The sequence below is a fragment of the Nelumbo nucifera genome, chromosome 7 (assembly GCF_055504915.1).
Source record: "Nelumbo nucifera cultivar China Antique chromosome 7, China Antique-T2T, whole genome shotgun sequence".
Lineage (NCBI taxonomy): Eukaryota > Viridiplantae > Streptophyta > Magnoliopsida > Proteales > Nelumbonaceae > Nelumbo > Nelumbo nucifera.
In genome coordinates this window covers 54,655,577-54,661,647 of record NC_142655.1, presented here as the reverse complement: position 1 = coordinate 54,661,647, position 6,071 = coordinate 54,655,577, and the positions used below count along the sequence as shown (strand labels likewise).

General features: G+C 37.1%; 1 protein-coding gene across 3 annotated transcripts in view; it reads left to right on the top strand.

Moving 5' to 3' along the window:
- Nucleotides 1-305: 305 nt before the first annotated feature.
- Nucleotides 306-6,071, top strand: part of CHR4 (chromatin remodeling 4) — a 60,510-nt gene continuing 54,744 nt past the window's right edge. For 2 of the 3 annotated variants that reach the window (XM_010262263.3, XM_010262262.3), the window contains exon 1: nucleotides 306-586. The gene's annotated coding sequence lies outside the window, so the exon portion shown is untranslated. Of the gene's footprint in view, nucleotides 587-1,362; nucleotides 1,439-6,071 lie in introns of all 3 variants that reach the window. The other variant, XM_088891064.1, reaches the window with a different exon arrangement.

Sequence of the window (6,071 nt, the reverse complement as noted above, 5' to 3'; positions counted from 1 at the left end):
GGAAGAGGAGAAAGCAGCTCACATGTGGATCTCCGTGTGAAGGAAAAATATGCGATTCTCCAAAAAAAAAAAAAGAAAAATGGAGAAAAGTTCTCCACCTGACTGGCTGCTTTAGTGTGCAGGACAATCGTCTACGGTTGTATTCGTAGGGCATCACCGGTCACGGTAATCCACGTCAGCGCCGTACACATGGGACCCGCGTATCAGGCTGACGTGGTGTGTGACGATTGGACCCGTGTCCTCCGGTACCCGCAGAGGATTCGTAGTCGATAGATAGTAGATGCCTCTCTTTCTCTCTCTAAACTCTTTCTCTCTCTATTTATTCATTCCTCGTCTCTCTCTCGCCTCGTTTCTTTCATTTCTTCTCCTCTGTGCCCTAATTTCTCCCTCTGCATCTTTATGCGTCTGCCGGATGCTTCTCTGCGTTCTTGGATGCTCTGTTTCTGTTTACTGTTTTTGATTTATCAAAAAAATTTGACTTTTTGATTGTTTTTTGGTTCCATTGGATGATGCCAGTTGTACTTTTTGCCCATTTTGGGAGATTCTTGGTGGAGAATTTGGTTTTCTGTAATTTGAGCTGAATCAGGTAAACTCTTTTGTTCTTATTTCATTTAGTTTTGTTCTTATTGCTTGAATGCTGCAATCTGCTTAATACTATTGTTCTTCTTTTGATGGTTTGGGTTTATCTGTTTCGTATTTTGTTTGCCTGGGAACCTTTGGTGGAGTTGGCCTTTTGGTAGTGTGTATGATGAGTAGCCACTCACCATAGGTCTGTTTTTTCAGCTGAACTTTAATGTATTTGGTTGTTTGAAGTGTGCCATGCATGCCTTTTATTTTATTTTAGTTACGGGTTTTACATTTATAAATTGTTATTTGGAATGGAGTTTATCATATTGAGTAACAGAATTCAGACATATTCTAGTTGGTAACAGGTGGTGATTTTTCCATCTCCCACTAGCCCTGAAGTAGTTTAAGTATGGTTTTAGTTGGAAGAGAATTAGTTTTTGTGCTTGATCATAACGGGAGTTTGGGAATGTGATGAAAAGTTCGTTGTTTGTGTTGAAATTTTGAGTTTGGTAACTAGTAGTTACCTTTTCTATTAGTTTTTGGAGGTTTGATTATTGTAGGCTAAAGTATTGAAACACACATTTCCTTGGTGGACGAGCAGTTAGAGGTTAGATGTTAATAGGTGAAGGAAGTTTTGAAACTGGATGTATTGTACAAACCCACCCTCATTTTACCAACTTAATAAGCTGGATTTTCACTGAATGGTTATTGGCCTTCTAAATTTGTAGCCGTGACTGCTACCTTCAACATAAGGAAGAAATTCTCATTTTTTCTGATGGATATCACAAAATGCAGGATGAAGTGTTATATAGGATTGCCAGCTTTCTGGATTATTGGGGCCTTATGCTTTTGCCAAGTAGTTATCATCTAGGTACCCTCTAATATTCTAAAATACAAATATTACTTTGATTTTTTTTTCTCTTTTCCTCCCTTTTTTGGAAAGATAAGTTCTGTGGATGGTTCTCTATTTCAGAGAAGGTGGTTAGTTTTCTTTTTTGGTCACCATGAATGATTAGTTACTTTCTTTATTTCTTTTATTGGCATTGGCTCTGTGCTTAAATGTTGTGGCTACACTGGTTTAAGTATAATAGTTGCAAGCCGGGATTGATCATATTCTCTTAAGTGCTGAGTGGAAGTAGCTTATTAAGCACTAAGAGGACCACTAAGAGTTACCTAACGAGGCCTTAGTTTGTTTCCTCTCCAAGCCCTGGATTCCCTGTTGCTGGCAGTTAACTGTTTTTCTTCCACTTGTGGATATTCTCTTTTTGATAAATAACAGAAAATTTTATTAGAAAGGAGAAAGATAGAAACAAAGATCAAAGGATAATAAATGGAAAAATCATGGTCCAAACACCATAACCTATTCTTCCTAGAATACCATCCTTCTCTATCATTCCCTTACATGTGTTTCAAGGTCCATGAAACCACTCAATATGGAATAGAATTCCCCTAATATAACTTTTATCTATTAACTCCAAAACTGGGGAAGCTATCATCCAGTGCTTTCATGAGGTGTCTCATTTGTCAAGGCTCTTCATCTTCACCTTTCTACCCACTGATAACCAATAGCTGCTTGAGAATCACTTTCCACTTCTAATCGTTATTTATTTTTATGTTCTTGATCAGTAGCTTTCAATGTTTATTAATAAAGAAAAAAGAATGACTTGTTTACAAGATGCCTTGCATCCCCAATTGTAGGCTAGCATGCAGCTACCTACCCTTGACTTTCGTATAGCATTTACAAATTACAACTGTGCCCAAAGTAAATTATCCCTATTAGACCCTTGCTTAGTTAATATGTTGGCCAAAGAATTTGCAGATCTATGGACCCAGATAAAGGTTGTATTTAGTTCCCTTCCCGAAGACTATTTCCCTCGTGGTGTTCTGGTACTGCCAACATCCTTGAAAAAAGCCTTTCAGCCAAGAGATCACCACTTCTGAGATTCCTTCCACCATCAATCTTCGTACATTAATTGATCAGTCCATTCTCAACCCTTGTAGGATAGCTAACATTTCAGCCTTTGTAGAATCTCCATATCAGATTGGCCCTGAAAACTAGTACCATGCTGGTTCCTTAAGACTCCACCCACTCCTGGTTTTCAGTAGATAATGTTTTCCAAAGGATTTTGGGCAGATTACACTCATGGCTGCCCATTCATAAATCTTTCAAAGGAAGGAGTCAAAATCTTTTTGTAAATTGCAATGGTATATCATGCTAACACTGCAGGGGCAATTTTTTTTGTAAGCTCCCTTTTGTACAGTCTCTTGTTGTACAAGTATTTTTTTTTTTTGAGAACTACTGAATTTACTTTACCATTTTTTTAGAAAAATTAATTTTTATCCCATTTTTATGAGGTAGTCTCCATTGTATGCATAATGGAGAACATCACAATTTTATCGAGGGTTTTAAGATAGGCAAGGAGGGGTTGGTTATATCTCGTTTACAATTTAAGATGATACACTCGTTGTCATCAATGCCTCTGTGGAGAAAGCTACAAATTTAAAAGAAATTTTGAAGAATTTCGAAGGGCTATCGGGGTTGAAGGTTAATCTTAATAAAAGCATTGTGCTTGGTGTTGGTGATATCGAGACTGAATTTCTTGAAGAGTGTGCTGGAGCATTGGTTTATCATTCCTTTTGTTGCTAAAACATTGGCATTTTCTACATGACAACCAATGCTGGATGGATTGGAGGAGAGGTTGAACAATTGGAAATGCAGATGTTTTTCTTTGGGTGGTAGATTACATTGGCTAAGAGTGCCCTTGTTACCTTACTGGTATATTATCTCTTGATTCTTATTGTTCCAACTTTGATAACAGAACAAATTCAGAAGATTCAAAGGAACAAATTGTCAAGCAGATATTCTAGCTAAAGCTGGGTTGGGAAGGGATTTTTTGTATAGTGCCATAATGCTAACTGTTATCCTTCTTGAGTGCACTTTCTTTTTTTTTTTGGTTTGAATCTCTTATGCATACTTCTTCTCATGTGCATCCTTCCCTCTTTTGTTTGAATGAAAGTTATATCTTCTCAAAAAAAAGAAAAAAAATCGAAAGGAATTTGTTCTGGAATTGAGGTGGAGGAAAAGGGAAAAAAGTGCACTTATTAAGTGGAGTTGGGTGTGCAGATCAAAAAGTATGGGTAAGGATTAGAGAGTTGAATAAGATGTTGCATGATAAGTGGTTATGGAGATTTTGGTTGAGAGAGAGGAACTGTGGAGAAGAGTGGTTGTCCTATCAAAAAAGAAAAAAAGTGGTTGTTTGTACGCTTGGGGTTGCAAGGTTTGAATTGGACTCAAGAGAAGTTTCTACATCTTATGGGGTTAGTGTTTAGAAAGGTATTATGAAATTCCATGAGAAGTTTGTTTCACATGCAAAACTTGTTTGGGAGAAGGAACTAGGGTGAGGTTTTGTGAAGATGAATGGAGTGAATGTGGCAAAATATGCAATCTTTGTCTTGGGTTGTTTAGGTTGAGTGTCAAAAATATTATAGTTTGCCAATGTTTTGAAAAGAGGAGAAATCAGATTCTTTGGAGTCCTAAATTCAGGTGGCTATTGTTGGACAGGGAGGTGGGTGAATGCATTTCATTACTTGCTAGGCTGGAGCAGACTAACATTTATCCAAAGTGCCCTGGATATTAGATGGTGGAAGGAGTGTTCTGATGAGGAGTTTACTGTTAAATCTTTTAATAAATCTGTGACTGTAAATCAGATTGAAAGATCTAATGTTAAGAAGGTTTTGTTGGAACCCAATTCTCTAAGGTGGAAGCATTTGCATGGTCATTAGCCTTGGCCATTGAGCCATCATCTAGGGGTTTTCATTTGGCATATACGTGTAAGAAGGAAGGGAAAAATGTGGAGCACCTGTTCATCCATTACGGATTTGTGGGTATTATTTGGGAGGTTCTTTACTATTTTTGAGATAAGGAAGTCAAATCCAGCAGAATTCTTGGGAGTAATTCAAGGGATGTAGATAGAAAAAGTTTTGAACTTGGACAAGCTGATTGTTGAAGGTGATTCTATGCTAGTGTTTGGCTACAGAAGCTGGAGACTGTCATTTGGGCTTTTAGGGATGAAGAAGTTTAAATGGTTAACTTGCAATCTGACAGCGAGGATATGGTGGGAGAGAAGATAAGCTAATGGGATGCTGATTCTTTAGCTAATAAAGGGGTCAACAGGGATCAGTTGTAATATTTTTTCTTGTATATCAACCATGAGAGGTGTATCTCAGAACTCTCTCTGGGATTCTTGTATTGCTCTATATATTGAATCTTCCAATAAAATTGAAATTACTTATAAAAAAGGTCTAATCCAGAATTGAGGATTCCTTTTCTGATTGGCCAAAGCAAAAAGGCTAAGAAAATATGGAGTATCGTCTCCTTTGCTGTTTGCTAGGGCATCTGGAGGGATAGGATTAGGCATATTTTTGAAGACAAACATAAACACAGAAGAAAGCTCATATCAGAGAGGTTTGTGCTTTGGTGGCAGATTGGACTCTTAATATTTGAAAGTTTGAAGAATTCAACAGGGAAGATCTTTAGGAAAATTTTTCGATTTCTTCGGAAAACGTGGAAGCAAATTCAAACTTATAAACTTTGATATGTATTTTTTTTTATAATCTTTAATTTGTTTGTTTTTTTTTTTTCTTTGGAAACTGTATCTTGGTGTTTTGTAGTGTTTTGGTTGCAAGTGAAAGTTCTTCAATGAGTTTGTAATCCTTTTTATTTTAACGACAAATTCTTTTCTTATCATAAACAAAATTGTTCATGATGCACATTCTTGTGTGTGTGTGGGGGGGGGGGATGTAAGCAACCCATTGCCATCCTCTATAGATATCATCAAGGGAGAATGGGGCAAACATGTCCTTAGTATGACTGCTGCCCTTTGACACCGATGATTTCAGCAATGGTGCCTCTTTGGTATGGTTGCTGCCTTTGTGCTATGCAACTTCTAATTAAATTCAAATATTGACCTCCTCAGTCCTTGCAGAAGAGCAAGAATTTATGGTTTAGTGGCAACTGATGTCCAACTGGACTTGAATAAACATAAAGAAATTTTCCATCAGGATCTCTGAAAATTCTATCAATACCTGAGTTTCCTGGATTCCCAAATGAACAAGAACAACCATCAAAGTTCAGTTGGATTTTTCCTTGGAAAGGAGGATGCTATGCTTGCACTTGAATCTGTTTTCTAGTTGAGAATGTAGTGATCTCACACCATGCCATCATCACCATTCACAAAAGAACATCAAACTCATCCTGTTAGAGTATCCAATTTGCTACTTTGAACTGAGTGCTGTTAGTTCTCTCTCTCTCTCTCTCTCTCGTATTGTGAGTGCTCTTTCAACACTCTCTCTCTTGTGCATTCTGTTTTTACTAATGAATTTTCTTCTTATTACTTCATTGTCAAAAAGAAAAATAAAATAAGCACTTGGTTTAAAGAAATTACAAGAAACATTATGGTTGAATGCACTCAAATCAGTAAGCTTGTCTTAGGATCCTGTTGTCT